The following is a 13,726-nucleotide window of genomic DNA, read 5'->3' as shown; positions in this document are numbered from 1 at the left end:
GAGTATAAAGTAAACTGAAAGTAGATCATTGTTGAGAGAGAATAGGAGAGAAAGGAGGAGGAAGAATGGGAGCATAGATAGGAGGGAGGGTACGATGGGAAGTATCACTATATTCCTAAACCTGTATATATGAAATACATGAAATTTGTTTCCTTTAATTTTTAATTTTTTAAAAAAAATTTAAAAATGAAAACATTTTTACCTCTTCTGAAAACTGGTCTAATCTTTACCACCCAAAAACAATTGTCAGAATTCCATGAGGCAGGTCTGTGAAGTACTTAGTATATCAAAAGCAGAGATCAACTTCAGCAGGGAAGCAGTATTAGCTTTGTAGTTCTCCTGAATCAAAGTACCATAAACTTGGTAGCTTATGCAACAGAAACATATTATCTCACAGTTCTGAAAGCTAGAAGTCCAAAATCAAGATGTTACCAGGGCAATTCCTTATCTTTCTCATAATGCTTGGCATTCACTATAATCTTGGCTTCTCTCATCATATGGCATTCTCTCTGTGTGTTTCTCTGTCTTCATATGGCCAGCTTCTTAGCAGGACACAAGTCATGATGAGTCATGTTGGTTAGGGCCCACCTCACACCAGCATGACCTCATCACAGCTAATTACATCTGCAGTGACACCATTTACAAAAGTGGTCACAGTCTGAGGTATGGAGGGCAAAGACTTCAAGATATCTTCTTGAAGAATGACAATTTAACAAACCACAAAATAAAATTAGGCTATATTTGGCTGAACAAAATCCAAAATGCAGCCTACTGAAAGGGCCATTGTGTGTTACACCAGTGGCTCTCGACCAGGGTGATTTTGTCTGCCAGAGAATAATCAAAACTGTCTAGAGACACATTGGTTGTCCCAGAGGAGAATGGGGGGAGCTACTATTGGCACCTAGTAGGTAAGGGCCAAGAATGCTACTAAACATCCTACAAAGAACCATAGAGCCACCTGAAACAAGGCATCTTGCCCCAAAATGTCAAAGTGACCACAATACAGCAACAAATCCTCATCTGCCTCCCACATTCTCCATCCAGCCTGTTCCCAAACAACTCCCTCTTTTTCTGAGTTGCAATTGCTGGCCCTTTGACTTCAAGTCCTCTTTTCTCCCTTCCCATTCTTATTCGGTGATTCTAGACAGGGTGTTCAAATTGAAGATTTCAAAGATTTCTTCCTCTGCCATGCTGCTTGACTCCTGCTTGCCTGCAGTGCCAACAGATAAAGTTGTGAAGGCTGCTGGCCTCCCTACATCCGTTTCTGAGCCTCAGCAGCAGCAGGGAAGGTGGCAAATGTTCAAAAGCAGTTGTTGGCAAAGAATCACAGCAGTGGTCAGACCCAATGATGCCACTGCATGCACAAAAGCCACTTTAGCAAATTTCTCCTACGTGGTAAGATTTGTAACCAGCACAAAGCCCTCTGCTGCATGAGGGCTCTGGGAACAGAGAAATGCAGAGCTTCTTTTTAATTCTTTGCTGGTTAATTAGTTTGAATGACTGGTTAGGATTAATCTTTTAATTTAACTTCTGTTAAGATTGGTAGACTAATCTGATCTGTGAAATGCAGTGGGTTATGAATTTACATGGTAGTAAAATGTAAAGCAGAAAATTTCCACATGAGTATGGTTTTATCTATAGTAAAATGGTTTCTATACTGACTAGGCATTGGTCTGTAAGCCATAATAAACTGCTTACCAGTTTGCTAGATTAAATTAATTAATGACTGGGTAATGCTTGGAAACTGTGAAGTGCTGAATAATATTTTTAAAAATCTTCTGATTAGGCACAAAATTGTGATTTTTGTTGCCTGCTTATACAGTCTTTCAGTTTCTATCTTTTTTGAAATTAGTATGTTTGTTAATCAAACAGGTATGATTCACAATTCAGGAACTCGTCCTATACTCAGTAATTCCAAACAGTGAAATAGTCCTATACTTAGTTATGAAGGAAAATGACTTTCCTGAGAGTTTAGCATTTGAGCCCTATTTCACTATTATTTTGAACAAGTTTGGATTTGGTGTTGGGTAGTTGGTAGGAGATTCCTGTTGCCCTTCTATTTTCAGATCAGCTGTACAATTGCAAGAAGCATTAATCCCTGCTCAAATAGGAAGTGGCCTAAGAGACATAGTTATGTAGTGTTTTCAGATGGTTCTCATGTCTATTTCCAGTGCAAAATATACATCCCCAACACGGTTTTCTGTTTCCCTTTGCCCATAGCTCCCTCATGTGATTTGTCACTACAATTTCCAAAAAGCTACCAAAGGAAAAATCAGCTCTTTTAAGCTTTAGAAATGCCATGCCTCCATTTTAAACCATTCATCTCATAAGATCTTCTACTGAACCATCATTTCTGTCCCAGAGCATGAAGTAAGATTTATTTATTTATAATGAAAAAAAGATTTATTTAGGAAGCCTTTACTCATCATTTTATAGTGGTTTTGTGAAGTTTCTCTGGGTAAATTTTGCTTTGAGCATAACAAGTATGTCTCCTGTTCACAAGGGAAATGGCATTTCAGAAAGACTTCAATGCTTATCTGAGGGAGAATTATTGGCCAGACATTGGCCTGCTGTCCTCAGTTCCTTCAACTTGTCATTTTAGTTATACTGTATAATAATGTTTTTGTTATAATTTATTAAATTTTTATATCACACAGAAAATGAAACCATCCATGTACTCACCACCCAAATTTAACAGATGTTAATATTTTTCCAAATGTGTTCTTGAACTTTCTCTTTTTATAAGAAACAAAATGTGGGGGAGGGGCCAAGATGTCGGAATAGTGAGGGCGTGCACTGATAGTCCAGGAAAAGATAGTTTAATAAAAGTGGAGTTACTGTACCCTCAGGAAAAGGCTCAGGAAAAAATTGCAGAGGAAACTCTTCCGGATCCAGTGGATGTGACACGGAGGACCTATGGGGAGAGCAAGGTCGCCCACTGCGTGGAAGCCAAGCCACAGAAGCCAAGCCGCAGAAGCCCAGCCGCAGAGTCTGCGTGGGCCAGCGCTGGAAGGGGAGGTGAGACAAAAACCTTGGTAACCCGAGACATTGGCAGGGAAAGGCAGAAAGAGCCTACAGGGAACTGAGGCCTGAAGCCCCACTGGGGAAAGTTCACCAAGCTGACTGGAGGAGAAAAAAAAACGAATAAATAAGGGGAACCAGCATGGACATTAGCCTCTCTCTCCACTCACCTTACAAAGCCGAGCAAGACAAAGAGCAGGCGCCATTTTATATATGTAAAGCAGCGCCCACCATTAGCCAAACAGAAAAACCTGACTCTGGTGGGGAGAAATAACAGGAGGTTAACACCTAGTGAAAGTGTGGAGCTAACGAACTGAGACTGTGAAAATCTGAGGTGGGGGGGAGAGAACTCACCGAGTACACAAACTCAGTAACCTGGCCAACCTGGTGAGAGACTGCTGAGAAATTTGAGACCACACTGAGGGCTGCATAAACTCTTTGTGTGGTCCCAGGGGTAAGCAGACAAACACCCACAGGGGCCAGATTTCATACATCAACTACCCTCAATTCCACTCAGCTGTGTGGAATTACTTCCCAACTGAGTAAAAAAAAAAAAAAAAAAAAAAAGAGCGAGCCAGCGAGCCAGAGAACAATCTGGGTGAGTCACCTTTGCACACCCTTAACCCTGAAGAACCAAACAGAGCTCTCTGGCCACACCCATCACAACCTCTCCGGATCCATCAAAGGCAGACAGTCCACTTAACCTAGAGTCACAGTATAATGAGAAAAAACACCACAGCGAAGAAACCAGAGAATATCTCAATATGCCAAACAACAAACGCAAAAACCAAGGTAACAAGAACAAGGAAGACACTATGATGCCCCCAAATGAAATACATACCCCAATTCAAGATTATGAAGATGATGAGATAGAAGAAATGCAAGAAGCAGATCTCAAAAAATTGATAAGAACATTAAGAAGTTCTCAAAAACAAATTCTTGAACTACAGAAATCCTTAATGGACAAGATAGAAAATCTCTCGCGCGAAAATGAAATATTAAGGAGGAATCAAAATGAAACAACTAGTAGAACATGAAACTGTGATAGTGACGAGAAATCATAATGAAATGAAGAATTCAATAGATCAAATGACAAACACATTAGAGTCTTAAAAACAGAATGGGTGAAGCAGAAGAGAGAATATAGGACTTAGAAGACAGAAAACAGGAAAATATACAGTCAAACCAAAGAAAAGAAGAGGAAATTAGAAATCTATAAAATATTTTTGGGAATCTTCAGGATACTATTAAAAAACCCAACATTCAGGTTCTAGGAGTTCCTGAAGGCATGGAGAGGCAGAAAGGATTAGAATGCCTTTTTAGTGAGATACAAGTAGAAAATTTCCCAGGTTTGGAGAGGACAGAGACATCCTAGTACAGGAAGCTCATAGAACCCCTAATAAATATGACCAAAAGAGATCCTCACCACGACACGTTGTAATCAAACTCACCGCAGAGAAACATAAAGAAAAGATCCTAAAATGTGCAAGAGAGAAACGTCAGATTACTCTCAGAGGATCTCCAATCAGACTCACAGCTGACTTCTCATCAGAAACCCTACAAGCTAGGAGGGAATGGCAAGATATAGCCCAGGTACTAAGAGAGAAAAACTGCCAGCCCAGAATATTATATCCTGCAAAGCTCTCATTTGTGAATGAAGGTGAAATAAAGACTTTTCATAGCAAACAGAAATTGAAAGAATTTGTCACCACTCGTCCAGCCCTGCAAAAGATGCTTCAAGATGCATTACACACATAAACACAGAAACACAGTCATCAATATGAAAGAAGGTAAATGAAGGAAATCTCACACCAAAAGATCACAGGAAGTTCAAAACATATATCAGAAAATATCTTTGGCAAACAGCAGGGCAAAGCTACTACTTATCAATAGTCACATGGAACGTTAATGGCCTGAACTGTCCAGTTAAAAGACACAGATTGGCTGATTGGGTTAAGGAACAAAACCCATCTATTTGCTGCTTACAAGAAACACATCTTTCCAACAAAGATCCATACAGACTGAAAGTGAAAGGCTGGAAAAAGATATACCATGCCAACAGAAATGAAAAAAGAGTGGGCGTAGCCATCTTAATATCGGACAACATAAACTTTACCACAAAAACTGTTAGGAGAGACAAAGAGGAGCACTATATAATGATTAAGGGATCAATTCAACAGGAAGGTATAACAATTATCAATGTATATGCACCTAATTACAGGGCACCGGTTTATTTAAAAGATTTGTTAAGGGACTTAAAGGGAGACTTAGACCCCAATACAATAGTACTGGGGGACTTCAATACTCCACTCTCAGAAACAGACAGATCAACAGGACAGAAGATCAACAATGATACAGTAGATTTAAACGACACTATAGCCCAAATGGATCTAACAGATATCTACAGAACTTTTCATCCTACACAGAAAGAATTTACATTCTTCTCAGCAGTACATGGAACCTTCTCTAGGATTGACCACATACTAGGCCATAAAGCAAGTCTCAGCAAATTCAAAAGAATTGGAATCATACCATGCAGCATCTCAGACCATTAAGGAATGAAGTTGGAAATTAGCAACTCAGGAGTTCCTAGAGCATACGGAAACACATGGATATTGAACAACATGCTCCTGAATGAACAATGGGTCATATAAGAAATCAAAAGAGAAATCAAAAGATGCAGCATTGAAAGATAATTACAGACCAATATCCCTGATGAACATAGATGCAAAAATCCTCAATAAAATTCTGGCCAATAGAATGCAACAACACATCAGAAACATCATCCACCCAGACCAAGTGCGATTTATCCCTGGTAGGCAGGCATGGTTCAATGTGCTCAAAACAATCAATGTGATACACCACATTAACAGACTGCAGAAGAAAAACCATATGATTATCTCAAAAGACACGGAGAAAGCCTTTGATAAAATACAACACCCGTTCATGATGAAAACTCTAAGCAAACTGGGTATGGAAGGAACATTCCTCAATACAATCAAAGCAATTTATGAAAAAACCCACGGCCAACATCCTATTGAATGGGGAAAAGTTGGAAGCATTTCTACTGAGATCTGGTACCAGACAGGGATGCCTACTCTCACCACTGCTATTCAATATAGTTCTGAAAGTTTTAGCCAGAGCTATTAGGCAAGAAAAAGAAATTAAAGGGATACAAATTGGGAAGGAAGAACTCAAACTATCCCTCTTTGCAGATGACATGATTCTTTATTTAGGGGACCCAAAGAACTCTACTAAGAGACTATTGGAACTCATAGAAGAGTTTGGCAAAGTAGCAGGATATAAAATCAATGCACAAAAATCAACAGCCTTTGTATACGCAGGCAATGCCATGGCTGAGGAAGAACTTCTAAGATCAATCCCATTCACAATAGCTACAAAAACAATCAAATACCTTGGAACAAACTTAACCAAGGACATTAAAGATCTCTATGATGAAAATTACAAAACCTTAAAGAAAGAAATAGAAAAGGATACCAAAAAATGGAAAAATCTTCCATGCTCATGGATTGGAAGAATCAATATCATCAAAATGTCCATTCTCCCAAAAGCAATTTATAGATTCAATGCAATACCAATCAAGATACCGAAGACCTTCTTCTCAGATCTGGAAAAAATTGTGCTGAAATTCATATGGAGACACAGGAGACTTTGAATAGCTAAAGCAATCTTGTACAACAAAAAGAAAGCTGCAGGCATCACAATACCAGATTTCAGGACATACTACAGGGCAGTTGTAATCAAAACAGCATGGTACTGGTACAGAAACAGATGGATAGACCAATGGAACAGAATTGAAACACCAGAAATCAATCCAAACATCTACAGCCAACTCATATTTGATCAAGGATACAAAACCAATCCCTGGAGTAAGGACAGTCTATTCAATAAATGGTGCTGGGAAAACTGGATTTTCACATGCAGAATCATGAAGCAAGACCCCTACCTTTCACCTTACACAAAAATTCACTCAACATGGATTAAAGACTTAAATCTATGAACTGACACCATCAAATTGTTAGAGAGCATTGGAGAAACCCTGCAAGATATAGGTACTGGCAAAGACTTCTTGGAAAATACCCCGGAAGCACAGGCAGTCAAAGCCAAAATTAACATTTGGGATTGCATCAAATTGAGAAGTTTCTGTACTGCAAAAGAAACAGGAAAGTGAAGAGGCAACCGACAGAATGGGGAAATATATTTGCAAATTATGCAACAGATAAAGGGTTGATAACCAGAATCTACAATAGCAAAAAGGAAAGGGAATACAACCAAATTGTCCATCAGGGCTGACTGACCCAAGATGGCTGAATAGAGAAGTCCAGCACTTGTTTCACCACAAAGAAAAACAAGAACAAAGGAAGGTCCATTTTTCTAGGAGACTGGGTGAAGGAAAACTTCATAAAAGTGACAGGAACTGTAAACAGCACAGATATTCTGAAAGCCAGAACACAGAGAGGAACAAAGCAACTCCTACCCCAGCTTCCCTGCCATGGAGATGCCATCTTGCTGGGAAATGGTAAGCAGAAAACTCTGTGACGCTGCTGTGGCTAGACTGAACCCAAATTGTCTCTACTATCCCGAATAGCCCCAGACCCCAGCTACAGTGGTACAACCATTGCTAAACTACATTCTGTCTTAGGGGACAACAAGCAGCTCCATCTGTACCAGAAGCCCTGAGAGCCAGTCATGGGAATTTACAGGACAAACAGCAAGCCCCTCTGCATCTCACAGCTGCAGTATTTCTGACCACAAGCCTCAGAACCATGCTCTCCTACTCTGCAAAATCTAGAAAGCTGCCCTCTACCTCTTGGAGCTCAATGCCAGCAGCAGTCAATAAACAAGACCTAAGGAAGTGCCCTTCTATATCTCTTAGCACAGGATTTGAGGTGTGGCCACCTCAAACTTCACCCTTGTATACCCTGTGGGTGAAGGCAGTCCTTTCTGTACCCTTCAACTTTCAGACTGGTTGTTGGTGCTACAATCCCTGGAGTGACTCACACTCATGTGTTTCAGGCGGGTGGCTGCAAGTCCACAACCACTGGCATGACTGGCCCATATCCTAGCAGAACTGAGTAAGGACCCCACTGAATCCTGTAGCTATAAGACTTATTGTTGGTAGTACAAGTCCCAGGGTCACCTATGCTTCCCCGTGGGGCTTGATAAAGGCCCTATATGCATTCCTCTGCTCCAGGCCTACACCTGCTGATGCAGAATCTCAAGCATAACATGCGTACACTATGTGGAACCTGAGTAAAATAACTTCCAAGTCTTGCAGCTCTGTGACAGGGACTGTTGGAGCTATATTCCAAAGTGACCTGAGTTTACTCCAAGGGACCTATGTAAGAATCCCACTATATCTTGCAGTTCTGAGTTTGTTAGAGTTTTTACTCTAAGTACCAAGGATACCTGTGCTTAAGCGTGGGGCCTGAGGAAAACCCTATTTGCATCCCACTGACCCATGCTTATAAAATCTAGCGTGCACAATCTCCATCATAACCTGTGATCAAACTGTGGGACATGGTTTAGGTATCCTCCAAGTCCTGAAGCTTTGAGACTGGAATTGTAGGAGCTATATTCCACAAAGTCACCTGAGTTTACCCTGTGGGACCTGGCGAAGACCCTATTTGCATTTCACTACTCCAGAACTATGCCTGCCAGTATATATTATACCCAGTATAATCTGTGTGTGAAACAGAGGACATGGATAAAGTCTTGGACGTATCCTGGAGCACTGGAGCTGGGACTGTCAGCCCTGTAGGTCCCAGGAACATGGGCATTTGTCCTGCTCTTTCTCCATTCCACTGTTTCTAACCCATAGTTGCCAGTGCATAATCTCTGACATAACCAACACTTTACCTGCAGGACCTAGGCAAAATACCCTTTTTACCCTGCAACTCTAGAACTATGACTATTGGTGCTATATGCCACAGAATGACAAGAACTCACCCTGCAGGACTTAGAGAAAACCCTACCCACATTCCACTGTTTCAAGTCCATACCTGCCAAGTCACAATCCCCAGAACAACCTGTAATCTTCCCATAGAACTGGGACAAGTTCCCTTTCATATCCCCCAACACTGGGACTAGGGCATTTGGTGCTATAAGTTCCACTATCACTCATGCCAACACAGGAAGATCCTAACCATATCATACATTCCCACAGCCACAGCTATTGGTGAAACAAGCACCAACATCACTCAGGATTTCCTGGCAGGACTATGGGACAGTCAACTTTATGTCCCACAGCACCTGAAATGTGACCACAGACATTAGAAAATCATAGTGATTTTGACATCCAACTCTAAAACATAAACCTTTGGAAGCCATGTCTACTTCAAAGTCATGCTACTACTTCCAATAGCTGCCAAAGACTATAGTAAGCATGAACACTGTTGCCATTTATTAAAGCTGAAGAAATCACTCTGAATTTACATTTCTGGACTCACCTGGAACCAAAACCAAAACAACAACCCAATTGACACCACACATTCCATCTAAGCAAAAAAAAAGTCTTCCAATGGAAGCTACTTCACAAAGAAGAATGAACTGTTATGCTGGATGCACAGCTGTCAACTTAAGGACACAGTAAACATAAAGAAGAAAGGAAGAATGGCACCTCCAAAAGAGCACAGTATTTCTCCAGGAACAGACTCTTATTTGAAGGGAGATCTTCCATCCACTGGTTCACTCCCCAAGTGGGTCATTTAAATTTTAGTAACATACTTATTTTTAAAAAAATATTTATTGCTTATCTGAAATTAAAATTTTACCATGCAGCCTGTATTTTCACTTGCTGATTCCACTTTCAACAAATTATTTATTTGTGTTTCACACAGTTTTCCCTGGAGAAGTGGCCTGAAGGGAAAACACATCCTCTACTCAGTCACACCACAGATGAAGTAGACCCTCAGTTCTGCTTCTCAAGAGGATGGGTTCAAGCTATTGACAGGTAGTACCCCGAAGTCAAAGTCCCTAAACAATCTCCCTATGACAGCCCTTCACAGTGAAGAACGATCCCTCCCAAAATACTAATGATGCCTTGTATGAGAAACACACTATCAGATACTTGTGCAATATGGGCAACTGTGCTTGTTTTGTTGTTGACTTGGGTATCTGATACTTAGAAGATGCTTACACTGACTATACACAGTCCTGTTGCACATGTGACACTTGAATAATGTAATCGAAGAGTAACAAAGTTAAACAACAAGCAGAAATCACTCCAATTCTGATGCCATCATTCTAAAGATGGACAACAAATTCCCATAATTCAATCCTTGTGAGTTTTCTAAGAGAAACTTCCTCTTCAGCTCAGAACTCCTTCAGACAGAACAGAGGACAGATGCATGACTTTTTTTTCCACAATGTTTTTTCCAATATATTTCACTATTTAAACTCCATGTACTATGGGAATACACAGAAGGTACTCCACAATCTAATACTGTGTAATTTCAGTGCAAGGAGGAAACATGAAAGTGTTCTTATTTTAGGTCTGCTCTGGAATCATTGATCATTCAATAGCCACAATTTTTCTTCTATGTTGATAGGCAAATATCTTAGTCTATACTGAAAGTGCTCTGTTCCCCCTTTTTAAAAAAAAGATTTGTTTATTTATTTGAAATGCAGACATACAGAGACAGAGGGAAAGACAGAAAGATCTCCCATCCACTGGTTCACTCCCCAAATGGCTGCAGTGGCTGGGGCTGGGGCTGGGGCTGGGGCAGGCAGAAGGCAGAAGCCAGGAGTTTCATGCAGATCTCTACTTTCTCAGGCACATTATCAGTGAGCTGTATAGAAAATGGAGCAGCTGGGACTCAAACTGTCATCCATATGGGATGTTGGCATCATAGCCAGCGGCTTAACCCATGACACCACAACACTGACCCTTGGTTCCTCTCCTAAGCTCACTGTTACACTCAATGCTTCAATCCCAAATTTTGTTTGCCCATTGATCAAAATATGAGGAAAATAAGAGTAAATCATAAAGGAGGCCTCAGTAGTGCCACAAGTGATCTGAGGTAGTGGAAGTTTTGGCAGCAGATTTCTTGATTCAGATTCTGGCTATATCACTTAACTCTGCCAACTTGGTAAGCCATTTAACCTCTTTATACTTGTTCCCTTATCCGTAAAAGATATAGTAATACAGCTCTCAAATGGACAGCCTCAGAATTAAAGTAAGCATGTTATGTAAAGCACTCATCACAATGTCAAATAGAGAATAGTGTTCGATAAATACCTATAATTACTGTGATACTCTCAGAGAAGAGCTCCCTTCTGACTCCAGGCCCAGAGAGCACAGGCAGCCTGAATCTAAACTTGAATAAACTGTGTCCAGAAAATCAAGAGAATGGCCAGCCAATTACATATGTAATTTATTAACTGGGAAAAGTGATTCACAAATTTTTCATTGATAATGCTTGGTTCAGATTCCAGTGCCAATAACAAATGCCATTTGGAGAAAGAGTCATCTATAAACTGAGCAGGTATAGAATGCCTTCAATGAAAGGAATGAAATAAATTTCCATGTTAGCCTGTACCTGGAAAGAGTGCTCATCTTTACAAGTGGGCAGCATTATCCCCTTAATTGGTGAACTGCAGTGCTCTCACTAGCCAGATAGATCAAACTGCTTAGCACTTTTGATCTGTAATTGTGCTTGAAAACATCATTTGATCCTCAGTATCCTCAATATCCTCTTCCATGCACCTTTCTATATGATAGGGATGGAAAAAGCAAAACTCTATTTCCCAGGAACTCTTAAAGCTACTATTCTTAAAGTGAATTCCATTCAGCCAATGAGAAGCACAAGATTTCAAAGGTGTGAGCAAGGTTAAGGCCATCTTCCTGTGGCTGTCACTCTTCAAGTATCACTAGTCAGCCCTGAGCTCTGTAGGGGTGAGAGGTAGTAGATGGAACAACAAAGGTGGCAGAGGTTGGAACAGCTTCCTATCCCCTGGGTCAGTTACAGAGGCATGTTTCCTGACCCTACATCTTTCTAGTCCATCCAGAGATTTTATAAGCACTGAACCCTGATTGATACAATTCCCTTAGTACTTTAAACACTTTTCCAATGAAATCCTTTAATGACAATGAAGCATAGACTCTACCTCCTCAGACTCTGGGAATATAACCCCAAATGAGCCCTTGCATGCATTGGCTCATGCTTTATTTCAATTAAAATTACAATTCTGTTTCATAAGTAATGTTTGTTTTCATACAAAAAATGTTTATCTTATTTGCCTACAAATAAAACATCTGCTAGAGGAAGATATGCTATGCTTGTGTATCATAAATTAGTGGTTCCTGAATGAGGATTCATATGAAAACATGCGCAGAGCATCAATAATTACATCTTGAGCTCCACATTAGACCTTTGGAATGAGAATCTCAGAAGATGCATGATAGATTACAGAATCTGAGTTTCCAAAATCTCCACAATTGATTCTAATGTGATTAGGTTTGAAAATTATTTCGTTGCATCACCAGGAAAATATTTATTTGCACTATATTCAGACTACATGCCATTGGTTTCCCCAAGGAGACATTCTCAGTGGATGAGTGTGTGGTTTGATGCTTTTGCTACATTTAAATATATATATATATATATATATATATATATATATATGTTTGTTTGAAAAGGGGGAGGAAGATGAGAAGTGAAAGAGAGAGAAACTGAGAGAGAGAAAGCTCTCATCCATTGGTTTACCCTCCAAAGGTCTTCTATGACAGGGAGGTAAAACTAGGAGTCCAAACTCAATCCAAGTTTCCAATTCTTCCAGTGTGGGTGACAGAAACCCAACTATATGAGCCATCAATGTTGCCTTCTAGATTCTGCATTATCAGGAAGCTAGAGTCAGGAACCAGAGCCAGCTATCAAACCCAAATATTCCCATATGCCACACAAGCATCTTAATCACAAGGCCAAATGCCTGAACCTGGCTGCATTTTAGAGGAAATAGAGAAATCATCTGATCAAAGGTTTCTGTGTCTTTTACAAAAATATAATTTTAACAAATTATCCAATATGTCTCTCAATGTCATTTATATAAGATGCCATATGATAAATTTCTTGAAACATTCTTACTTTGGTAAAAATATAAAGAATAGTGCCAACATATTTTCCTTTTGCCCTTGGCTACCAAAATAATCACAGCTACACTCTGTGCTCTATTCAGTAGAGAAGGCATCCCATATTTCTGGTACTGTCATCTCATTCATTATAAACAGTTATTTCATTCTTTCTAAACAATGTGTCATTTTTAGTTTATACACTTATTTTTATTGTCCTATTTCAGCTCTTTTAATATTATAAGCAGCTATGAATGTAGAAGGATGTAATTTCAAAGTTAATTAACTGACAGTCTTTGGCTTTTGACTATTCAAGATGAATGACAGAACCGATTACACTGAGCAACAATTATGTTGAGTGTAGGAAGGTCTCAAAGGATTGTGCCAACATACACTCTTTATATCTTTATTCAGACTACAGTATCCTCATAAAAGAAATATAGACAACAGAAAAATATGTAAAGTGGAAAATATAAGTCTTCCTTTCCAAAACGTAAAGCACCTTAAGCACTTTACATTACTATATGGTCTCCTGGATCTTCTTTTCTTTTTTTTTTTTTTTTTTGACAGGCAGAGTGGACAGTGAGAGAGAGAGAGACAGAGAGAAAGGTCTTC

Source organism: Oryctolagus cuniculus, chromosome X (assembly GCF_964237555.1).
Source record: "Oryctolagus cuniculus chromosome X, mOryCun1.1, whole genome shotgun sequence".
Lineage (NCBI taxonomy): Eukaryota > Metazoa > Chordata > Mammalia > Lagomorpha > Leporidae > Oryctolagus > Oryctolagus cuniculus.
Note: the sequence above shows the minus strand (reverse complement) of the source record.